This window comes from Lygodium microphyllum, chromosome 17 (genome assembly GCF_053477565.2).
Source record: "Lygodium microphyllum isolate KBCC chromosome 17, Lygodium_microphyllum_v1.1.10, whole genome shotgun sequence".
Classification (NCBI taxonomy): domain Eukaryota; kingdom Viridiplantae; phylum Streptophyta; class Polypodiopsida; order Schizaeales; family Lygodiaceae; genus Lygodium; species Lygodium microphyllum.
The window spans coordinates 22,867,144-22,879,797 of record NC_141151.1 but is presented as its reverse complement, the minus strand read 5'-3'; the positions used below and the strand labels follow the sequence as shown (position 1 = coordinate 22,879,797).

Sequence of the window (12,654 nt, the reverse complement as noted above, 5' to 3'; positions counted from 1 at the left end):
GTCTCTATGCTACTTCAGTAGCATAAGCGTTCCTTCCTTTGCACCTTGTGCCACTTCGCCACATTGAACACTTGCTTTGGCTATAATTAATGACTTCGTTTTTTCATTGTCTTTATGCTAGTTTGGTAGCACACTTGTTCCTTGCTTTTGCAGCTTGTGCCAAGTGGCTGCACTGAGCACTTTTCTCCCTTCTCATCAACTTGGCATGAGGTGTTGGAGTCTGGAGGTTTTAAGGCGCTCAAGACAAGGTAGAGTATTTCTTTTGGGCTAGGTGGACGATATATTTTAGAATGGAGAGGGAGAAGTTTTTGCTGGTTTGTTGTTTTTTTGGAAGGTCTCAATTCGGTGAGGCCAATGGAGGCTAAAGAATGGAACTCAAAAGATGAGATGTGGGGCTTGGTAAATACGAGATTTGATGAATAATTAGTTGAGATTGGAGGCTTGCTGGAGGGTTGTAGAAGACTCAAGACAAGACTTGGTGTAGGCAGACTCATGTGATGGTTTGTTGGAAATGTGCATGCTAGTTGAGGTTTTCTAGAGACACTAGACTTGAAGGTTCATTTGAGCTTTGGTGGCGTGGAGGCCTATCCATTGGAGATGAGAAGTGTTGTACCCCTCAAAAATCAACTGTGAACCTTTGGTCTAACCACATAGCTTTTAACCATGTCAATAAATATGGCCCTTGGACGGCCAACAAACATGCATTTTCTAGGGTTCCCCTAAACCTTGTTCACACACAGAAGGCACACATGTGTAACTCTTTGAAAAGTGCACAACTTCAACTCATATGCCATAGGACCTACCTTTTAAGGTATTATGAATGGTTACACTACCTTGGAGGATAACTTCGGGCACTTGTTGTCTCTAAATATTCGTTGTTTTTTAGGAGTTTAGTATAACTTTCTCCCCCTATTGAAAGGAGACTTTTCTTCAGTCTTTGTTAGCATAGTGCTTAGTGTGATTTTGGTATATTGCACATTATCTTTTGCAATTTAAGTATTCCATTAATATCATGCAAAATATGTTGATCTTTTCTTTCTCCAGTCCTATGGCCATAGAAGCTCTAGCCTTAAAACCATAAATTAACACGAAAAAGCTTGAAGCCTTTGCAATAATGCTTTAAGTTGTTCCAAGAAAACTCTAACAAAGATAATAACTCTTCCCAATCACTTTGTGGATCATCAGCTCATGCTCAATGTGGTATTTAATTATTAAAAGCTTGATTTAGAAAATGAATTTGAGTCTTCAATCTCTATCACCAACTATATTGTTGGATAAAGCATACATTGGATAAATTTGTCTACAAAGAACTAGCCAACTTGGTCGTTTTTAGGTCAGCCTTAGTAGGAATAGACCAATAGAGTTTGGCCAACCGATCCATAGTTACCCAAAGCAAGTTGTGGCCATGCGGTTGTGAGTGGTTCTATATAATCCTGCAATAGAATCCAAAGATACACTCTCCCATTCACTGCATCAAATTTTGAAGGTTGGATCTATTAAAAGAGCAATATAACACAAGGCAATAATGAAAGAGAGAATGCACAAAACTTCAAACACAAGAAAAAGTAAAATGTAAGTGGAACATGAACCCCCTATAAAAATCAAAGAGTACAATGGTTGAGTGCTAGATCACACTCCACAATCTCCCTCTCTCCACACCATGAATTTATAAGTACAGCTATGTGACTATGGTCACACACACTCCTTTTGTAGACAAAAATGTGGGACAGCCTACAAGTAGGTCGACCAAAAATCAAAAGGATTCGCCCATGAATTGGGGCTTGGGCCTCGTGAACCTTTGAAATAACCACTTCCAACGCACTCTCTCAGAGCACAGATGGGTGAACAAAAAACAGGAATACCAAGGGTGCACCATGGATTCTCCTATAGTGTGCATTATGCTTGATGCATCTTACTAGCAAAGCACCTTGAAGAAATCCAATGCGATAATCTCTTTTTGAAGCCAAAGTAGTCAAACTAGCCACTTTTGCACAAGGCGTAATCACACAAGCTTGATGTGTTCCCAGGATATGTTTTCCCAAGCTCAGGATTAACATGCGATCAACTCCTGGCACTTAAGGCAAGTAGGGTATTGCATAAGTTGTGCAAGACATGGGCAGGCCCATCAATGGCAAAGGTTCAATAGTTGAAAGATAGAGATACATTAATTATTTAATATGCAAGTGCAAAGTGCACATATAAATAATTGGGGCTTTTTGAACCTCAGTGGCGAAGTTTCAGTACAAATATCGAATTTGGCTAGTAGGCCCAAGGTTTTTGGGTCTAGACATTGAAATTGAATGTTTTGGATTAAAATATGTTTTCAATGCTAAAATGTCAAGGGAAAATTGGGCAGATGGAGGCAATTTTTGAGGTAGTTATAATATGCAAGGGAGGGGTTGTGGCCATTTTTACAGCATAGTGGCAGTTTTCTCTTTCTTTCTCATGAGCGTACATATAAAGACAATATATTTTATCATCTTCTCCAAATGTTGTTAAGGCAGAACAATGTTGTGCAAGGCTAGAAGAGGTAGTGCTGTGCTAGTAGCAGCTGTGGGCTCATAGAAACAGGGAATGGCCGTTCCAGCGCATAGGAATGGATTAACACGTTCCGGGAGGTCTGAGGCTAGGAAACGCCGGCAGAACATTCCAGCCCGTTTCAGGTCCCGTTCCAGGCCGTTCCAGTTGTTTCAGGTCCCGTTCCAGGGCCGTTCCCTGTTTGGAACGGCCGCTCCAGCAATGGAAATTAATTTTTAAAAAAATTGTTTGCTGCCCGACTTCGCCTCTCCTCTCCCGCCTGTTGCGCCCGTTGCCTACCTGCTTCGCCTACTTCGTGTGGCCCGCCTGGCTCGCCTGCGTATCCCGCCAGCTCTCGCTTGTCGTGCCAGCTCCCACTTGTCTCGCCAGCTCCCGCCTGTTGCTCCCACCTGCCCAAGCTGCTGCTCCCGCTTGCCTCGCCTATCCCGCTTGTTGCTGCTCCCGCCTGCCCCGCCTGCCTTGCCTGCCTTGCCTGCTACTCTTGCGTGCCCCTCTTGCTTGCTCGTGCTTGCCTCTCCCGCTTGCTTGGCCCCCTACTCCTGCCCGCGATCAGGTGAGGATTCTCGCATCAAGCACTGACCGAAGTGTTTCAACTTTCTCTACTCAGTACTGATTTTTGTTCAGTAGGACCATTATCTCCCCCAAATTTGGGGCATTTTGGATCAGTTGTCGGCAGTTGCCCCAAAATTTGGGGCTTTCTCAAGGATTGGGGCCCAAATTTGGCTGCAATGTCCCCAAATTTGGGGCATTGGGATCCATCATCCCAGGATCTAAAAGAGCCCCCAAATTTGGGGCATTTCGAATCAATCATTGCTCCAAATTTGGGAGCTGAAAGTGCACCAAATTTTGGGGCATTTTCAGCAAGGGAATGCAGGCTAGAATGCCCCAAATTTGTGGCATTTTGAATCAGTCATTGCCCCAAATTTGGGAGCTGAAAATACGCCAAATTTTGGGGCATTTTCAGCAACGGAATGCAGGCTCGAATGCCCCAAATTTGTGGCATTTTCAGTAGAAGGAATGCATGCTGAAGTAACACCAAATTTCAGGCATTTTTAGCAAACATTTAACACATGCATGTTGAAATTTTGGTGCAAATTTCTGCAATTTCATTGAACTTTACTAATTATTTGTCACTTTTATATAGATGGCAGCATTGACATCTATGGGATCTTCATCATCCTCAGCAGGTACTTCGTCAACAACTGGACGAAGTCGAAGCACTACTTGGTCATGGTGGGATGAGGTAGATGCAGGGGTGCCATTGAGAGGTGGAGGGGCTCGCCCTTGGAAATGCAAACTTTGCACTTATGCTTGCACTAGTGGGGCTGATAAAGTGAGAGCCCATCTTCTACATGAGGAGGGGAAAGAGGTGCGTTTTTGCACTAATGTATCAATTGAGAAAAGGCAGGAGTTACTTGACCGCATAGCCATTGCTATGGGAATTCACATGCCAGGAGGACACCAAATATAGCAGTGGATCCAACAACCTGGACTCCAAGGCCAGCAGGGCATGGTGCTTCATGTAGAAGACCACCAGGATTAGTGACTACACAACCTTTTCGTGGGCCATCAGTGGCAGCAGGTCGTGATGCTAGACAAAGTTCATTACACACTTCATGGGAACCAAAGAAAAAAGAGGAAATAGATGCAGCAGTGGTACGCTTTTTTTACCATGACCATATTGCATTCAAATCAGCCAGGTCATCTTATTTTTTAAATATGGTGATAAAGATTGCAGAGTATGGACCCATATATAAGCCCCCTTCATGAGAAACTATCAGGACTACATTGCTTGAGAAGGAGAAAGTAGCCATAGAGATTGCAACAACAAATATTCGCAATCAACGGGCAAGAAATGGAGTGACATTGATAGCAGATGGATGGAGTGATACACGCCATAGGTCCATACATGGTGTTGTTGCATATTCTCGTGGGGATGTATACTTCATTGGTAGTCATAATGCTTCAGAGACTGAAAAGAGTGCAGATGTATTGGCATCCGAGAGGTGCGAGGCAGTGCAGGCTGTTGGGGCAGAAAATGTAGTGCAGTTTGTGGCAGATGGTGAACCTACAAACAGGGTAGCAGGAAACATTTTAATGGCAATGTATCCATATATCACCTTTAGTCCATGCATGGTGCATTGCTTAAATAACTTGTTGAAGGATATTGGGGACTTGCCATGGATGGCATCTCTTGTTGCGAAAGGCAACAAGATTATCACATTTATATGTTATCATCAGTACTTGCATGCTGAGTTTCGGAAAAGTTGTGACTTCTCAAATACTCGGATACATGATTTGCATATAACTTTCTTATACTTGGTTGATTGCACTATTACAAAGGTGCAATTAGGGAGCTATTTGCTAGTGATGAGTATGAAAATTGGACTGGGGCTGCCACTGCTACTACTGTGTTATGTAATGCATATGTCTCTGATAGAGTTTTTTGGGATGAAGTGAATCGTACCAACCAAATGTTTGATCCTATTATGCACATGTTGAGGCTTGCAGATGGCATGGATCCATGCATTGGGAAGATCTACGAAGGTATGGATCGCATGATTGAGAGGTTGGAGAGTTTGGAACCAAATGCAGACAGGTATGAGCAGATCAAGGAGTTATGCATTAGTAGATGGAATGAGTATGACTCTCCTATGCATGCTGTAGCATATGTGCTTGATCCTGAGTTTCAAGGAAAGATGCAAGTTAGAGACCTTGAGGTGGTCAAGGCTTGGAACACATTGCTTGCAAGGCTTTATCCTAGCCATGAAATGCAACACAAAATTAAAAATCAGCTATTTGTGTATCGGCAAACATTAGGGATGTTTGGTACAGAGGATGCACTAGAGGACATGACAAATATTGGGGCTGCTTTATGGTGGGAGGACTACGGGGCAGAAGCTCTAGAGTTGCAGAGTTTGGCTATTCATATTCTTAGCCAAACAATTAGCTCTTCTTGTTTAGAGCAACTATGGAGTTCATTCAATCACATTCACTCAAAGAAGAGAAATCATCTTGGTACAATGAAGACGAATGACCTAGTTTATGTGAGCTCCAATCTTTGCTTGCTAGCTCGTACATCAGTTGCAAAGGCTGATTCTTTTATACATTGGGAAAAAGATGACGACAATGATGATGATGGTGATGGTGATGGTGAGGATGTTGTTCAACAAGATGAGCATTCAAGCACAATGGAGCCATCTTTCATGAATCAGAGCACTTAGCAGCTAGCCTTTTAGAACTTTAGAGTATTGACTTGGAAATTGGAGCTCTTGTAACTCGGATCTTTAGACTTTAAAGTTTAGTGCATATTTTGTGTCTTTGCAATGCACACTTGTTGGACTTATGCAACATTTGTTGATTACAATGTTGAATCATGAATGCAACAATCCATTGCTGATTACAATGTTTTGAATCTTTATTATTGTTGAAACTTGATTATTATGTCTCTAATTTCACGAATTATGGTTAATATGATATATCTCTCTAGATTCTGACTTTTAAGACTTAAGTGTTGATTCACTCTCTCTCTCTCTCTTTATATATATATATATATATATATATATATATATATATATGCCGTTCCCTAACTTATGGCGTTCCCCCTGTTCCGGGGGGTCCCTTTCCCGTTCCTGTTCCCCGTTCCTAGTAACTATGTGTGGGCTGCTTTGGACAGAGTAGACTTGCTGTCTAGGGTTGTGTACAAGCTGTGCAGCACTCTCTCTCTCCAAAGGGCGCAGAGTTTGCTGTAGGTGGTCTGCATGCAAGTGTTTTTTGAAGAGATTGTGCAGATGTGGAAGTTTTCAAGGAAAATCTGGCGTGTTCTATGTCTTCTAGTCTCAATTGGTGAGAGTAACTTGTGACTTGGTGAGTAGACAGGGCTGGACTGATCTGTGAAGAGAAAGTGCAATAACAAGATATTGGTTAGAGTCTCCTACTGGCTGAAACACAAGGTTTCAGAGCAGAAATTAAGTTCTTCATACTTAGATTGAATTGCTCTAGTAATCTTAAGGAAATACCACAGGGGGTGCCAAGCTTTGGGGCCAATCTGTGTTTTGTGTTTCTAAGCTCAAGCATTCTAGCTCCTCTATGTTAAGTATGTTAATTGTTTTAGTGTGGATTTCATGATTAAGGTTAAGTCCTTTGTAGATTAAGTTTATGATTACTACCCTTCGGGTTTCCTAAAGGCCAGTTTCATGGTCTTGTTGCCTCCCACATCACCAACTTTCTCAAGAGTGTAAGTCCATGGTTGCGCTGGTGCAAACACTTAAATCTGATCTTGGCGTTATGTATTTTAGATGCATCAAGTACTTTGATTTATTCACGTTTTATAGCTACCACTGGATGTGGGAGCTGACTCCTATGGGATAGCCATACATGGAGTGGATAAACTGTTAAAGAGTAACATATAACGGAAGTTCAAGTTGATGTACGCTGAGTGCATATTGGTTGCATTAAGTGTATGCTTGTTTACATTGAATGCTTTCTCATGCTCATGATGTTTAACCAGTCATGGATCCTTTACAATGGCCATGGTTGTAAGTCTTGTAAAAGCATGGATCCCTTGGATAGCCATGAGCATAACGGAAGTTCAAGTTGATGTACGCTGAGTGCATATTGGTTGCATTAAGTGTATGCTTGTTTACATTGAATGCTTTCTCATGCTCATGATGTTTAACCAGTCATGGATCCTTTACAATGGCCATGGTTGTAAGTCTTGTAAAAGCATGGATCCCTTGGATAGCCATGAGCATAAGTCTTGTAAAGCAATGTGGGTCCCTTGGAAGGGCATGAGCGTAAGTCTTGTAAAGCAGCCATTAAGGGTGATCCATATAGTGGAGCATAGTGCCTCTACAAAAAAGCATTTCTATGTGGTATTTGGATTCATGCTTGGTTTTGTTTTGGGCTAACATTGTTAATGTGTTACTGGTTGGTTTTCGAGCATTTCCTACATGTTCTGCAGAAACTAGCAAGAGATGTGAGTTATAGTCATGCGATGATATTGTCCAATTGTGCGGGAAGATTGCTTCATTGTAAAGGTGCAATTGAGGGCACAAGTCATTGTCATAAGAGGTGTCTTTGCTTGATGATCCTTTACTATGCTTTCTAGGTGCACTAGAGAATGTTGCCATCTCGTGTTGCTGTGCAGGTGTAGATATGATTATGCAAGGATCACAGGTTAGAGCAGTGGCAATAATGACATGGACTGCTATTGCACAGTTAGTTGCAGCTTATCAAGACCCACGTCCTCATGAATTTGGAGGCTTTAGTCATGGAGTTGAGTTGGGGCTTTTGCATATGTTGGTGGGCTGTTGCTTGCACCCAATCTGTTGATCATGGGTGTGAATTTTAAGGCTAGTCACACAGCTGATGTGGGAGTGGGGGGATCTCTCAATGTGGTAGTTTTGAGTGCTTGAATCCCTAGGAAGACAAGCATATGCAAATGTTGAGTTCAACAACCTTTAGGTATGCCTACTATGCAGGGTGCTTCTTTGCAGAACTTCATTTTGAGACGCTGAATTAGCTGGATAAGGCAATGATCACCAGCAAATAATTTAAGGACAACAAAATATTGCGCCAACCGATTGACAGAATTGGATTGATTCATTTCTAGAAAGATGACCATCACAAGCCACGAGTTGGCTAGTCTCTTTGTTGAGTATCTTTACAGACTTTATGGTTTGCCAATGAAATAGTCAATGATCAAGATTCTAGTCCATTGTCAATTTTTGGTAGATGGTTTTTTAGAAAGTGAAAACTTGATTGTCTACGTTGTCCTTGGAACATCTTGAAACGGATGGACTGACCAAGAGGACAAATCGAACTATGGAGGATATGTTGTGTGCATGTCTTTCAAAGACAATGTGATTGGAAGCATTATCTTAGATTGAATTTGCTTGTAATAGTGCTAAGCTTTTGGCTATTGGGTATAGGCCATTTATGCGTATGTCGGTTGTGAGCCGAAACCACCGATTGCCATCGAGCTCAAGGTGGTGTAAACACACTTTTTGTGTGACCTTCTACATGATATGCAATTGATGTTGACAATTGCAAGGGAAAGCATTAAGACAGCCCAAGGTTGTGCTACGTATTATGCTAATCAACAACTCTAGGAGGACATGTGGGTATCCCTTAAAGTCCCAAAGGACTCCGATTCAATAACTACTAGTAAGTGTTGTAAGCTATCTTTGAGATATTGTGGCTCTTTCTAGATTGCTAAGAAGATAAGTAGTGTATCCTACAAGCTTGGTTTAGCTTTGGAGAGCGGAGTCCAATCGGTGTTCCATGTGAGTCGTTTGAAAGAACAATTGAGGCAAGGTGAGTTGATACTTTCAACTGAGGAAGTCTCATGGCTTGAGGACACTGCTCATTATGTTCCACTCAAACCTGAATTGGTTCCTGATCATAGGACTGAATGATTGTGTCAGATTGTTTATCCTGAGTATTTGGTCAAGTGGAAGAACTGCTTGGAGGTGGAGGCTACTTGGTAGCCAATACATTCATTGAAGAGTTGTTTTTCCCACTTTGTTCTTGAGGATATTGCTGAGGACAACAATCATTCACAAGGAAAAATATGTTACATCCTTGAACATCTGGATGGGTACTAATAGCAATGGTCATAGTGGCTATGAAGTGACTTAATACAAATGCACTAAGGGCACTTTAGGGTTAGGGCTGTTGAGTCCTATTTATTGGACTCCAGGTCCTATTATGTTTATTAGTGTGTAATCACCACTCTTGGACTCTTGGCCCCTAGGTCGACGCACTTGTACGCCGGTGGTGGTGGTGGTAGTAGTAGTAATAGTAGTTAACTTGTTTGCCCCTTCTTCCTACAGTAACACAAATGCCATCGTCTATTTTTCTCCATTTGTAGCCTGAAAAAATCATGCATTTGTTTATTATCTGTGGCATAGAAAGATTCAGAATATCCCAGCAAAATGTACACATTTGCAACTGACAAAACCTTTTGAGAGATGATAGGAGTTGTCATATCCATTTTTATTCCATCAGATTGATGATGTGAAACAAGTACGGGTGTTGTCATTTCCATTTTTTCTCTTATATTTGAGTAGAGAAAGGAAGATCTAAATTTGCATTCTACCCTATATCTGTGATTTCAGTTAGTTCGTGGTTGTAAAAAATGAAAAGTAACTTCAGTACTAGTCCTTCTAGGTGTTCCCAATCTACTATTTGTGCAGAATTTTGAGCCCCACAAAAAAGAAATGGCACACCTTGCCGAAGAGGTATGCAGCTAGTGTATTGAAAGCGTGAGAAGATCCATGGAAAGAAAATCCTTATTTCCTAGGCATGGTGATCTCTAAAGCATGAGAAGATCCAGAGAAAGAAAATCCTGATTTCCTAGGCATGGTGGTCTCTACCACAACATATGACTAGTGTACCCACATCTCTTCACTTGACACAATGCAACTAGTCACTATTATGCAACAAATAGAAAAATAAAATCCACTAAGTGAATATATAGCAACAAAAATAAATAGATTATTATAACATTACCTAAGGATTGACAAGCAACTATCCTCAATTGACGAGAAACAAGCACCACACGTGATGATAGTGTTGCTTCATGTGGCGATTTTGTGCTAAATCAACAAGATAATCCAAAATGACATATGTGCTATACCATGCGTTAACCATAAAATAAAAAAGACATCCACGAATTTTTGGGAAGAAATTGTGGAACTATTATCCTAGCCATCTTTAATATTTTTTGTTAACAATGGAGAGCCGGGTTTCTTTTCATGCAAATTGTAAACAATTTTTGAGTGGCACTATGAGGTTAGAATATGCACAATTTAATTCTCACATATAGAGTAAGGTTTAGGTGCATGCAAACGAGGGAAGACTGGTCATATGGCCACAAAAGTGGGTTGGACGGCCAAGGGGAAGGTGGAAACCCTAACCCTAGAGAACTTGGATGAAAAAGAATGGAAGAAGCAATTCATGTTTGTGTAAACTTTTGCTATCTATCTTCTTGCTACTCTATTATCTATGTGTGAGAATGAAGGAGAGGAAGTGTGAGAAAGAGTGTGAAGTGAGGGACATGGTGATGTGAAGTTTTTGCACTCTTTCCTCTTCTTTTCTATCCTATCTTCTTGGTAAGTTGAGTGTGCAAGCGTAAGTGTGTGAAGTTAAGAATATGAGGGAGTGAGGGACGTGACAATGTAAAGTTGTCTCCTTCTGTTCATCTCCTCAAGCTCATTGTCAATGACTCCTCTCTTATGTGGGCAACAACAGAAGTAAGATTGTGAGTAAAGAGCTGTGCATGTGGATCATGGAGTGATGCTTGTCGGCACATAAGCATTGGTAAGTGCACTTAATACATTTTCCTTCAATTGATCTATTGTTTGGTAGGCTAGTTTGTTGTGCTTGCACATGTGAGTAGACTAGATGACAGATAGTTGTACGCTTTGTGCATCAAGCCCTTGAAATAATAAGGGTCTGTCCAATGGTCTCGTGTCGAGCTTGTAGAGTGCAACATTAGCTTGATGTAGCGAGCGCCGAAGATGAGAATGCAAGGACAGGCGATAAAGAAGTTTTTGTAGAGGAGGGATGGTTGTTGTTGTTGAATAATTGGAGCTAAGGTGGATGGATATTGTTGGAGTCGAAGATTGCTTGTATTTTGTTGGTGGTGATGGATAGGACTGCATCGAAGGATGACAGGGTGATGGTTGAATGGTGGACGAAGGGATGATAGATCATGGTGTGAAGATATGCTAGGATTTGCATAGAGAAAACATAGAATGTACGAACATGGTTGAAACTCAATAACTTAGATAGTAACGCAATAAACGCAAACCCTAAATGCAAAACACAAAAATACAAACACAAACAGAGAAGAAAGAGAACTCTGAAGTGATTGAATCAATGCTGTAAATGAATGAGAGAATGCATAGAATGCTCAAGGGCAAAGTTGTCCAATAACTGGTTGATCTCGTGGGAGTGGGTTGAGGGAGGTGTTGATGTGTGCTGTCCAATGGAGACGAATCCCAAGTGCAGTAATCACCAATTGGAGCAGGTGATCAAGAGAAGTGCTGAAAACACAAAAATGACCTGCTGTAGATGCAAATGCAAACCAAGCCAATGCTAGAAATGAAAAGAAAAGGAATCTAAATGTTAAGTAAATGTGGGAGGGAAGGGTGGGAAATGTGAAGGTGAATGGGAAGTACCAAACTCATGCTCAAATGAAATAGAGGATGGAGGATTACCTTGTGGAACATCTTTGAATATAGAGTTTTGTTCAAAATCATACTGATATCAATTTGGGTCTCCATGGTGACTTACAATCAGTTCTTGCATAACTAAAGTAGTATAGACAAAATCAGACTCATAAAAATGGATTATATGAATTTGCCATTGGCCTTGATTGTGAAGAGTTTTGGCTTTTGGCTGTATTTCGACTGGATAGCCTTTCGTCAATTGAGAGTAGGATGGTTTCGTACTTTTAGTATGATATGTTCAGTACTGAATATGTGCAGTATAGTATGTACACAAAAATTTTAAGAATAAAGTACATTGTTTTGTAGATTCATTTGAAAAATACATATAAACTATATATAATATCAGTCTACACACATAAAAATTGTGCAACTTAAAGATAGATCATGGAAAGCACAAAGTTTCCATGAATTTGAGTTTAGACAACAATTGCAAGGCCATATAAGAGTTGAAACTAGAGCTAGGTAAACTGTAACATGTTCGTTTGAGTGAGAGAAAAATATACAAAATGGTATTTGCCATGGCACATGCTATAGCCTATCACTCAATGCTCATAAAAGACTCTAAGTGACAAAATAAAAAATGGCTCATTGCTCATGAGGACTTGCCACAGGCCCAGATACATCGGAAGGTGGAGAGCTGCCCTTACTAGAAGTGACCTTAGACGGCTCATCAAAGTCCCCATCACTGATGTGACGTTCCCATCATCATCATACTTGGGCTCTCTAACTGAAGTATCCTCTACAACAATTGTTTCTGCAATAGAGAACTCCTTGAGCCTCGCCTCATGTAGGTTCTGATGGTTGGTGCAGCGGTGGTCATGGTGCTCACAACTCGAGCAACTACCCAACACCTCGGACGGGTGTATGAGACTCGACG

At 41.1% G+C, this 12,654-nt stretch overlaps 1 protein-coding gene across 1 annotated transcript in view; it reads left to right on the top strand.

Moving 5' to 3' along the window:
- LOC148021683 (uncharacterized) overlaps positions 1 to 12,654 on the top strand; it is a 91,625-nt gene that overhangs the window by 63,105 nt on the left and 15,866 nt on the right. The gene's annotated exons all lie outside the window — the stretch shown is intronic.